The sequence below is a fragment of the Pristis pectinata genome, chromosome 8, assembly GCF_009764475.1.
Source record: "Pristis pectinata isolate sPriPec2 chromosome 8, sPriPec2.1.pri, whole genome shotgun sequence".
Taxonomy (NCBI): Eukaryota; Metazoa; Chordata; class Chondrichthyes; order Rhinopristiformes; family Pristidae; genus Pristis; species Pristis pectinata.
The window spans coordinates 90,630,480-90,643,778 of NC_067412.1; positions in this window are offsets into that span (position 1 = coordinate 90,630,480).

The following is a 13,299-nucleotide window of genomic DNA, read 5'->3' on the forward strand; positions in this document are numbered from 1 at the left end:
GTGTGTCTATGACTGTATTTTTTTTAAAAAAAAATTGAGCTCCCTTTCCAGGAATGTCTACTGATCTATTCATTGAGAGTTCAGCTCTGATGTATATTTGAGTTAGATGCAGGAAGAAACAGTTAAGGTTTCATGTCATTGACTTATAGTTGCAATTCCTATTTGAATGGCAGCAGACTTCAAAAATGTGCCCTATTAACTGCTGGTGGAAATTCTGCCAATCATTTTTTCCCTGTGGGGCAGAATCCAGCTACTTTGAGACCCTATGAAAATGAAACCAAATTTAAAGGAATGCAAGGCCTTTTGTTCTACATAATAGGTCTTCTCCCTCCTTTTTGTCCATCATGCTGTAAAACCTGTCTGTCATTTGTGGTACATTTGCAGAGGATCTATTCTGGAATAGAACAACTGAGGTGACCAAGTTAACTAGTGAAGATGAAATGTTACAAATTTTGTTTTTCAATATTCTGCATATACAACAAAAACTGGGAGCATCTGTAAAAGACCTCCTGCACTTTGAGGCTCATCACTGCCACCTTGAGGCCAGTTAGGGGTGGGCAATGAGTGCTGGCCTCTCTGCTGTACCCACACACTATGCTTTTGTTGGAAAAAACAACAGCTCATAATTTACTCCAGCACAACATTACCAGAGCTTGGGCTCTAAATGGACAAAATATTGGCAGAAATGTAAGTTACAATGGTAAGTTTTCTGAGGAGCAAACCTTTTCAAGAAACTTTTTTTTGCTGTTCACATCCATGACTGGGCAAATAGGCCACAAGTGTGTAACCATCTGACTGATACCATGGCTGTTGGGTGGATCAGTGCAAAGTGAGAATGCAAAGAAGGCCAGAAGGGTTGTAGAGGGTTATGAAACTAGAAGTTACAGAGCTGGCTTGGGAATTGAGATGAGCAGGTTAATATTTGGATTGAGACTTTGCTTGACCAAACTGGTAACAAGTTCTCAAAGCAAGAGAGCAAAGCCTGGATGCAAGAATAAAAGTAAGTCTGTTCAAATTTGGATTTCTTCAAAGGCATATCTTTGAGAGCGGAGGAAAGACAATGTGCTTACCTTGTGGGAACTGATTGAATTTAAGGGTCATTTGTTGCTATTCACAACATCGGTATAAAGGTATTCTCCACAAGTCTCAAATAACCAGAGGAGCATGATCTAAACCTGAATCTTGTTTGTGGGGATGTTTGCTTAGGGTTGTGTGAACTTGTTTGGATATTTTTTTCAGTCTTAACTAGTTTTCCAAATTAAAAGGTGTAAGTTTTGGGAAGTTCAAGTGATGCTGTGCACCCCCAGCTCTTGGTAAAGACTCCCTTCTGCCTCGGCTATTCTGTATCCAGTGCCTCAGAGCACCACATCTGTAAAGCTGAATAATATTGCAATAAATCTTTATGCATCTGCTGGTGAATTGAGGAGCCACATTGATAAATGTTAGAGCCAACAGAATATTTTTAATTTTCTTGACTCTGGTATAGAATGAAATATATGAACATTTTGAAGATCGGTTTTACAGCAGCTGCCACAGTATTGAAGCTCAGAGAATGGATGAATCAGATTTATTGTCACTGACACAAAAATCTATAAATTACAAAAATAGTGCAAAAAAGGGAATAACGAGGTAGTGTTCATGGACCGTTCAGAAATCTGATGGCAGAGGGAAAGAAGCTGTTCCTGAATCATTGAATGTGGGTCTTCAGGCTCCTGTACCTCCTCACTGATGGTAGTAACAAAAAGAAGGCATGTCCTAGATAGTGAGGGTCCTTAATGATAGATGCCACAGTCTTGAGGTGCCACCTCTTGAAGATGTCCTTGATGATGGGGAGGATTGTGCCCATGGTGGAGCTGCTTTCCAAATTCTGTGGTCGGGCTGCATCCAAAGGGAGGGAAGCAGTTAACATCTTGTGTCATGACCTTGCATCAGAATTATCCAGGGATGTCTAATTGACCCTATTGTGGATTGTATTCAATAGTAATATCTCCTGAACTGAATTGGTTGTCATTTACTGACCTGCGTTGACACAAGAATCTTCACTCACATGCAGTGTAGAATCTTTAGCCACCAACTTCCAGAGGGATGAAAAAAAACAGTAATAATTCACGGTTAATATTAGTAACTTAAGTAGTAACAGATGTTAAATATGAAGCTGGGTTCAGTTGACAGGTACAAGCCTGACCCTTAGATCTTGTGGTTGATGTATTCGTCTAACCCTTACCTTAGTTGGACTATTGCTTTGCCAGAAATATAACAGTAAAGAAATTTATGTGAGCCATTCTATGTGATCCTAGGGCATGGGTTAGAACAGTGAGCTTTTACATCTGTGACCTGGGTTTGTAACAAGCCTATGCTAATGGACCTTATCTCATACTGTCACTCTGAAAGAGTCTCAACCAAATTGCTACTGGACTTGAGTATCAAGGGAAAAACCTCCCATAAAGCTGTGCTCGCTGTTTCTGTGGTGTTTGACAAGTACTGCGTCCATCAGTTGACTTAGGCTGCCTGATACACAATACATTTCACCAGCTCAGCATCCACTGGCATCAAAAAACAAAATGGTGGAGGTACTCAGCGGGTCAGACAGCATCTGTAGGGGGAAAACGGATAGTCGACGTTTTGAGTTGAGACCCGTCATCTGGCCTGAAAGAGGGGAGATAGTCAGTGTAAAGAGGTGAGGGGGAAGAGTGGAGCAAGAGCTGGCAAGCAAATGGTGGATCCAGGTGAGGAGGGGTGCTGACAACTGCATTGGTGCTACCTGCTGCACCCTTGCAGCACTTGTCAATTTCATCGACTTCGCTGCCAACTTCCACCCTGTCCTCAAATTCACTTGTGCCGTTTCCACCCCTTCCCCTCGTCACTTTATCCTGCCTATCTCCCTGACTTCCTCCAGCATTTTGTTTTTTGCTCCAGATTCCAGCATCTGTTGTGTCTCATCTCTCCACTGATGCCACTTTGGTGCTTGGAGTGGTGAGTTGGGGAGGAGTGAGTTCGGGACATCATTCCTGGAACGTTGAGTAGTCTTACATCACAGACCCATCAAATGATGACATCCCCAGAAGCCCCCTCAATAGTGCCTTTTCTCTCCTCAAGGCTGCTTGCATTCTACCTTTTTCTTTGCATCATTAAGGTACTCTGGGAGAAAAATTCATCATTGGGCACCAGAGCTAAATGATTGCGTGTGCATTGGCTGAGTCAAGCGTGCAACCAGTGGTCGATATTGTTGCACGTAATTAATGTCAGTGACCGAAGACGTATCGCTCATGCTTTATTCATTGACTCTCCACTTGGACAAGCTTGCATCTCTAACTATTCACAGAGAAATTCCACCTCTCCAGTGGCCAGTCCCAGCTTGCGATAACACTCTGATAAGAAACAGCCAGAATCTTTCCAGCATCTTTCAGGAAATCAATATGTTCCAAAGCATTTTACAGTCAGAAGCATGTTGTAACATATGAGAAATTTTCACGCAGCGATTTCCCAAAACCAGGAATGAGCTAATGGTTAGATGACCCGTGTTAGTGAGATAAAACCAGGAAATGCTGGAATTCCTCAGCAGGTCAGGCAGTGTCGGACTGGTGAAAGGCCATTGACCTGAAACGTTCCTCTCTTCATAGAGAGAATTTGATTCTCTCTTCACAAATACTTATAGCATTTAAAATTTTTATTTCAGATTATTGTTCTAGTGATGTGGGTAAAGGTTAAAATTGGTCAGGGCACAGTACATGAGAACACTACTGCTGTACAATCACCTGAAAAGCCAGAAGGGGCCTCAGCTTAATATTTCATCTGAAAGACACACCTGTAGTTCCTCAGAACTACACTGAATGTTTACCGAGCATTTGTCTGGGACTGTCAATCATGGGACTGGAGCTTGAACCCTCAAGCTAATGATACAGAGGCAAATATGTTACCCACTGAGCCATGGTTGAGTTTGCCTCTAATGGTAGTAAAAGGAAAACAGAATGCAGAATATAGTGTTGAAGCTACCGAGAAAGTGCAGTGTGGGTAAACAAATAAGATGCAAGGGCCACGATGAGGTAGATTGGGAGACCAAGAATTCATCTTTAGCGTATCAGTATCAGTGCAAGGACTGGACTTGTTTTAACTTGTTAATTTCATCTTTCTAGTCTCCTCCCACTCCCAACATTGACCACATGCAACATCTAACCTTTGATATTACCCTGCATCTTCTCATCTGCAGCAAAGGAAATTCTGGTTCTCTACCCCTCCTGATTAAAACCTAAACAACAGCTTTAAAGAACTTTTTTTGGAAGTTGATTTGACAATTTCTCTTTGGAGAAGAGGATTAGAGATGACTTGATAGAGGTGTACAAGATGATAAGAGACATAGATCAAGTGGACAGTCAAAAACTTTCCTCGGGCAAAAATGGCTAACATGAGGGAACATAGTTTTAAGGTGATTGGAGGAAGGTGTAAGGGGGATGTCAGAGGTAAGTTTTTTTACACAGAGAGTGGCGGGTGCGTGGAACGCTCTGCCGGCAGAGGTTGTGGGGGGGGCAGATACATTAGGGACATTTAAGAGACTTAGATAAACACATGAATGATAAAGAAATGGAGGGCTATGTGGGAGGGAAGGGTTAGATAGATATTAGGGCAGGATAAAATGTTGGCACAACATCGTGGGCCAAAGAGCCTGTACTGTGCTGTAATGTTCTACATTTTATGTTCTAAGTCCTAACAGGTCAATAAAAAAAGCATTGCTTTCAGAAATACTCCACATAATTTCTGATGTTAGCATCCTGAGCTCATCCTGATTCATATATGATACAGATTCAAGTGTAATCCTGATCTAATCCAGATCTACATGTTACTCTAGTGATCCCAATGTAATCCTGACCTACCTGATTTTGGTATAATCTTGATCTGAGCTTAATTTAAATAAAAAGTTGACTGAAGTATAATTGGTTGGTTATGTTGTTAGTACCTTATTCACTGAGGTTTTAATTCCCATTTCAGGATTTAAATATTTGATCTCTATTGGTATTAATACATAGATTGTGCTGTATTGGCATTGAGAAGACACTGAGAGCAAAAGACCAGTTGGCAGATTTTAACGAGTCAAGTATGTTAAGTGTGTTTGTGATATTTTGGACAATATTTTGTAAACTGATTAAGCGCTCATGCCTCTTATTGCTGTCTGAGACATCCTGGTGTGTACGCACTGGCTGCTGAAAAATCTGAAGGTAGATAAGTCACCTGGACTGGATGGACTACCACCAACCCACCACCACCACCACCACCACCCAACCCCCCCCCCCCCCCCCCCCCCCCCCAGGGTCTGAAAGCAGTAGCTGAAGAGATGTGGAGGCTATACTAGATAAGACAAGATATCTTTATTAGTCACGTGTACATCGAAACACACAGTGAAATGCACCTTTTGCATAGAGTGTTCTGGGGGCAGCCCGCAAGTGTCGCCACGCTTCCGGCACCAATGTAGCATGCCCACAACTTCCTAACCCGTATGTATGTCTTTGGAATGTGGGAGGAAACCGGAGCACCCGGAGGAAACCCACACAGACATGGGGAGAACGTACAAACTCCTTACAGACAGCGGCCGGAATTGAATCCGGGTTGCTGGTGCTGTAATAGCATTGCGCTAACTGCCACACTACCATGCCTGCCCTAGTGTTCTTTCAAGAATCACTAGATTCAGGAATGGTTCAGGAGTCACAGATGCCACTGCACTCTATAAGAAGGTAGGGAGGCAAAGGACAGGAAATTATAGGCCAGTTAGCCTGACTTCAGTGGTTGGTAAGATGTTGGAGTCCATTATAGAGGATGAGGTCTCAGGGTACTTGGAAGCACATGATAAAATAGGCCAAAGTCAGCATGGTTTCCTTAAGGGGAGGTCTTGCCTGACAAATCTGTTGGAATTCTTTGAGGAAGTAACAGGCAGGATAGATAAAGGAGAGCGGTGGATATTATTTACTTGGATTTTCAGAAGGTCTTTGACAAGGTGCTACACATGAGGCTGCTAAACAAGATAGGACCCCATGGTATTACAGGAAAGGTACTAGCATGGATAGAAGATTGGCTGACTGGCAGAAGGCAAAGAATGGGGATAAAGGGGGCTTTTTCTGGTTGGCTGCTGGTGACTAGTGGTGTTCTGCAGGGGTTGGGGTTGGTGTTGGATCCACTACTTTTCACGTTATATATTAATGATCTGGATGACAGAATTGATGGCTTTGTGGCCAAGTTTGAGGATAATACACAGATAGTTGGAGGGGCAGGTAATGTTGAGGAAGCAGGGAGTCTGCAGAAGGACTTGGACATTTTGGGAGAATGGGCAAAGAAGTGGCAGATAGAATACAGCGTAGGTAAGTGTACGTATATGTACTTTGGTAGAAGGAATAAAAGCGTAGACTATTTTCTAAACAGGGAGCGAATCCAGAAATCAGAGGTTGCAAAGGGACTGGGCGTCCTAGTGCAGGATTCCCTAAAGGTTAAACTTGCAGGTTGAGTCGGTAGTAAGAAAAGCAAATGCAATGTTAGCATTCATTTCAAGAGCACGAGAATATAAAAGCAAGGATGTAATCCTGAGGCTTTATAAGGTGTTGGTCAGACTACATTTGGAGTTTTGTGAGAAGTTCTGGGCCCCATATCTAGGGAAGGATGTGCTGGCATTGGAGAGGGTTCAGAGGAGGTTTACGAGAATGATCCCAGGGATGAAAGGATTAATGTACAAGGAGCATTTGATGTCTGGGCCTGTACTCACTGCAGTTTGGAAGGATGAGGGGGTATCTCATTGAAACCTACCGAATATTGAAAGGCCTGGATAGAGTGGACATGGAGAGGATGTTTCCAGTGGTGGGAGAGTCGAGGACCAGAGGGCACAGCCTCAGTATAGAGAGACGTCCCTTTAGAACAGAGATGAGGAGGAATTTCTTTAGCCAGAGGGTGGTGAATCTGTGGAATTCATTGCCACAGACGGCTGTGGAGGTCAAGCCATTGCGTATATTTAAAGCAGAGATTGACAGGTTCTTGATTTGTAAGGGCGTCGAAGGTTACGGGAAGAAGGCAGGAGAATGGGGTTGAGAGGAAAAAATAAATCACCCATGATCGAATGGCGGAGCAGACCCAATGGGCCGAATGGCCTAATTCTGCTCCTATGTCTTATGGTTGCTGGTTTTGATTGTACTACCACAGTTATTTCATTTAATCTGCAGAATTTTGCATAACTTATTATAACATTTTTGTATAACTTTTTCTGCATTGTTCTTCCGATCCAGATCCAATATTTATCCAGATATATCCCAATTGAAGTATAATCCTGATATCTGGAAAATGAGCAAATCTTGATCCAAGTGTATTTCTGAATGTGCTTTGTTGTGAATCAGACAGATTACTAATCTAATTCTCAGACAGATACATGCTTGAGTTAATAATAATCCTGGTAGAACCTTTAATTAATCAAATTAATTCCATTCTTAATAAATAGTGGTCCAAGTAAGCTATGTGAAGTCCTGAGTTTAGCACAGCATTTCTTAGTGATCCAGCAACAGGGAAGCTTGTGGGCACTAATGTGGCATTACTACTTACCTTGTCTTGCTTAAGAGTTATATATTTTATTAATCATTTATTAATTTGAAGCCTTCTGTAAGTGAAAAATCAATGAACAAATCTGCTTGTCCTTCAAATGTTTTTTAAAAATTAATCATTTGAATTATTTTTTTATCTGCTTATCTGCAATCCTCTTGGGCATTTATTCTATTAAATTCATTCCCTAAATTAATTGCTTCAGCTTCTTTCCCTGAGAGATGTGAAACAATTTTCAATTAACAGAAATAATACAGGATGGCAGTGAACCTTCTCACTACAATTTTAGACTGGAATCGTTAAGGATCTCTTATTTAAGTTCGAAAGCAGATTTTTTTTGTTAATTTTATTACTCGTACAAATTACTTCCAGGGTCACCTTTGCTCTAATTTGATTTTTCTGTTTTCTTTTGGAAGCTCAGCTTAATTTATTTTACTTGCCTAAAATTTGAAATTGAAATGTTCATTAAAATGTTGGTGAATGATGAGTCATTGAACATTTTGTATGAGGACCATCACTAGAAAATTCAGTAGCACAAAATATCATGTACTGTGAGTAGGACTTACACCAGGAGATCATCTAGCTCCAGCTTTTGTTCTTGGGTGGGGAGCATGGGGAGCTTCAAGCAGAGAGAGGGTCAGAGGATGGAAATGGAGACAATTGGAGGCATGGAAATCATGCTGAGATTGGAAGAGTGGCGAAGCCATGAGTTTTATAGAGGGGTCCAAGTGACAGATAGGTAGATAGAGATCTGAGCAAGGGTTGGCTACCTTGGATTAGTGGGGAAGGGGAGTAGGAGTCACAGGGCCTTATTGTTGGAGGGTGGGTTGGGGTTCAGCCAACAGATCAGTGGTCTGATTGTGATGCTCTGCACTTGCTCCAGCTTTCTGCCAGCTGTGTTCTGATGAGAATCTTCCCAACATCTGCCCACTCAACCTACACTAAAGAGTCTGAGTTTTAACTTACTGAATAAAGGATAGCCGATGTCAAACTGTGCAGCAGATTGGCAGTCCATGCCTGGGAACAACTACCAGAAAGCTCAGTATGTTGCTGCATTTGTTTAGAGGGTCAGCTTTAGGGTAGAAAGCAAGGGTCCTGAGCTGATCTCAGAAAGAACCTGAACCATGTGTGGCCCATCCTTGAACAGTAAGGAGATCAAAATACAATGTAGCTATCTTTCGCCAAAATTGCAGGTCATACAGCAGAGAAGGAAGCCCTTCAACCCATCTATGTTGATGGTGACCATCAAGTACACACCAGTACTTATCCCACCTAAACAACATTAGTCTGTAGCCTTCCATGCCCTGATGATTTCAAGTACTTAGAACATAGAACACAGAACAGTACATCACAGGAATAGGTCCCTCAGCCCATGATGTTGTGCCCATCTAATTAAATTAGTAATCAAATGCCCAACTAAACTAATCCCTTTTGCCTACACAATGTCCATATCCCTCCATTTCCTGCACATCCATGTGCCCAGCTAAGAGCCTCTTGAATGCCTCCATTGTATTTGCCTCCACCAGCCCTGGCAGCATATTCCAGTCACCCACCACTCTCTGTGTAAAAAACTTGCCCCGCACGTCTCCTTTGAACTTACCCCCTCTCACCTTAAATGCATGCACTCCTGGTATTAAACATTTCAAATCCGCTCCAGAGAAAAACAACCCAAGTTTGTCCAACCTCTCCTTATAGCACATCCCCTCTAATCCAGGCAGCATCCTGGTAAACATCTTCTGCACCCCCTCTAAAGCCTCCTCATCCTTTCTGTAATGGAGCGACCAGAATTGAATGCAGTACTCCAGATGTGGCTTAACCAGAGTTTTAGAAAACTGCAACATAACTTCCTGACTCTTGAACTCAATTCCTCAACTAACAAAGGCAAGCATGCCAAATGCTTTCTTTACCACCCTATCAACCTGTGTAGTCACTTTCAGGGAGCTATGGACTTGGACTCCAAGATCCCTCTGCACATCAACACTGTTAAGGTTCTTGTCCCTTTACATCTGATCTCCCAAGGTGCAACACTTCACATTTGGCTGGCTTAAACCCCATCTGCCATTTCTCCGCCCATATCTGCAACTGATCTATATCCCGCTGTATCCTTTGCCAGCCTTCTACACTATCCACACCACCACCAATCTTTGTATCATCTGCAAACTTACTAACCCACCCATCTACATTTTCATCCAGGTCATTTATATATATTACAAACAGCAGAAATCCCAGTACAGATCCCTGCGGAACACCACTAGTCACAAACCTCCAGCCAGAATAAGTCCCCTTGACCACTACCCTCTGTCTTCTTTGGCCAAGCCAATTCTGAATCCAAACGGACAATTCACCGTGGATGCCATTCATCTTAATCTTCAGGATGAGCCTCCCGTGAAGCACCTTGTCAAATGCTTTACTAAAATCTATGTAGACAACATCCACAGCTCTACCTTCATCATTGACCCTCGTCACCTTCACAAAAAACTCAATCAAGTTAGTAAGACACGACTTGCCCCGCACAAAGCCATGCTGACAGGCCCTAATCAGGCCATGGTTTTCCAAATGCTCATAAATCCTATCCCCAAGAATCCTCTTGTCCATGTGCTTCTTAAGTGCTGCCTCCACCACCCCTTCAAGCAGAGTGTTCCAGATTCCAACCACCTTCTGGGTATCTCTGTTCACTAAGTAAGGAGTAATTTAATACAGAAGTTGGACAAGTACATGGATGGGGAAGGTTTAGAAGGTTATGGGCCAAACTCAGGCAAATGGGATTAGCTTGGATGGGCATCTTGGTTGGCATGGACCAGTTGGGTTGAAAGGCCTGTTTCCGTGCTGTATGAAGGTATTCTAATTAACCTAAATGCATTGCATATAATTACTTATAAAAACGATTTCTTTGCTTAAAAGAATGGAGGCAAGAGTGGCAGAACAATAGAGATATCTTTATTAGTCACATGTACATCGAAACACACAGTGAAATGCATCTTTTGTGTAGAGTGTTCTGGGGGCAGCCCGCAAGTGTCACCACACTTCCGGCGCCAACATAGCACACCCACAACTTCCTTACCTGTATGTCTTTGGAAGGTGGGAGGAAACCAGAGCACCCGGAGGAAACCCACGCAGACACGGGGAAAACGTACAAACTCCTTACAGACAGCAACCGGAATTGAACCCGGGTCACTGGTGGTGTAAAAGCGTTACGCTAACCGCTACACTACCGTGCCTGCCCACTTGCAGAATTTTAGTGTTATACTGCTCCAGCTAGGAGACCATGTATGGGAACAAATGAGTACAATTATTAAACTCTTTGCATGAGCAATTCTTAAAACATAATTATGCTAGTAATGCAAAGCTAATATTAAACAGGTGTTGAGTGTTTAGTTTGGCTTAGCTGCCTTATCCTATATATGGTGCCTGTATTCAAGGGTCACAGTGACACTTAACTAAATAAAAAGGCCAGGTGAAGCAAACTTACCAAGGGGGAACAGAACATAGTTTATATGTGGGAGAAAAAGTGGTGGGGAGAAATTCATAAAAATGCATTTCCCAAATCGAGTTTTAAGAGAGAATGATCCTCAAGAAAACAATAAGATAGACAGGCATATTATATAGAAGATAGCACAAAGCTAGGGCAGTTATGCATACACATAATAGCATCAAAACCCATAATAGCATAAAAACTGGTTTAGCATATACATTAGCAGTGAAATGATAATAGGTGGTTAAATAGCTCGATAGCTGGATATATAAATGGATGGGTTGCTAGCTTAAATAGCTAGATAATAGAAGAGAAGAAAGGTAGGTTAACATGAGGAAGGGAAAAAATAAACTTGGATTTCTTTAGTGCTATTGACACCCTCAGAATATCTTAAAGTACTTTACAGCTGATTGAGTACATTACATGGGTGTCGGATGAGGATTAAGCTGGTGTTGGTTGTGGACTATCCATGGATGAACAGTGTTCAGAGATTCATGTTCCAGACTGAGATTTGAGAAACTGTAATGTGGTCAAGGGTTCCGCTTACAGTGAAGATGAGCTCGTGGGAAGACACAAAATCCAGTCCAGATCCCACCATCGAGGACACCTTCAAGAGGCGGTGCCTCAAGAAGACGCCATCCATCATTAAGGACCCTCACCATCCAGGATATGCCCTCTTCTCATTACTACCATCGGTGAGGAGGTACAGGAGCCTGAAGACCCACACTCAACGATTCAGGAACAGCTTCTTCCCCACTGTCATCAGATTTCTGTACTGTCCATAAACCCATGAACACTACCTTGCTTTCCTTTTTTGCACTATTTACTTATTTTGTAACTCAGTAATTTTATGTCTTTGCACTGTACTGCCACTGCAAAACAACAGATTTCATGTTATATAAAACAGTGATAAAAAATCTGATTCTGATTCTGAGAAGGATCCTTCCCATTGTGTTATTTGTTGCACATTTAGTTGTGAGACAATGTGACACACTCCTGAACATATGGCTCACAAAACATCATGAGAGCAGATGCTAAATTAGCAATACTTTCCCCTATCTTCACTAAAGCAGAAGAAAACTTGTACTAATGCTGGTGGCTACAGTACAGAGCAATAATCCCACTTTATAAAGCAGAAAGGATTCTGTTTTATCAGTTCTGCACTCATTATGCAATGCAGTGATCCTAGCAGCTGCTCAGAGCAGAGCATGGCAACTAATCTTAAAGCATTAGGCCTGATAGGTTGTGTTTGTCAGGGCATTAGTTCTCAACAGAATTAATGGGAATTATTGACAATTAATTTATCTCATTACTTCACAGTGAATAAGACAAAAGGTCCTGTCCCAGTAAGCATCAAGCCAATTACACTTGGCATTTTAATGACTTACCTCCATAGTCCTAATAACGCATTTCCCAAAAAAATAAGCGTGTCATTAAACCAAATTAAAAGAGGTTAATTTAATAGAACAAATTAAGTTCCCAGTGACAAGCTGTTGGATCGATGAATCTTTCCACAGCATTAATTAGTGAAAGGTCAAAGGTTGTAGATCATTGATGGAGCTGAAAATTGTGCAGAAAGTATTTTTATTCCAGCCTCTTATTCTGATGGCCTGTTTTCTTTGTATCTTTCTCCCCTTGTCCAACCTTTTCCCCACCAATATCCATAGTTCAGAACATTGTTTCTGGGAGTGCAAGGCTTATCCAGCATTTTTCCGGTCTGATGTGGTTTTCTGTCTCCATCCCTCAGGCAGTGAGCTCCCAATCCCTTCCTGACATGAGTGAGAATATGTGTTAACAATCATCCTCTAATCCTTACATTAATTACCTTAAATCTATGCACCCTAGTCATATCTTTTTTACTATGATTAATAGCACATATACTCCCTGGGCCTCAATTAAACCACCCATCCTCGCGCTGCCTATCTCCTCTGTTCTTTGTCTCTTCTATTGTTAATCTTTTTGGTATCACCAAGAGCCCATTTGGAGATTTGGAACCAAAGCTATCTTGAACAAGAAGAACAAAGAGGTCACAACTGTCCTCTCTAAGCCTGTCCACGACCTCAGGAGAGGAGGGAGCAGTTACTGCAAGTGGATCATTGAATTTATGCGAGTAAAAGGAATCCTACTCAAAGGGACATTCAGTCAGGACGAGAAAACCCCATTGAGGTGCACTAAGTGAAGTCTCCATTGAAGCTGTGCCACAGTTTTTATTGTGATCACCACTGGAAGGAAATGGGGAAAGTTAGTAACATCTCACCAGGAAA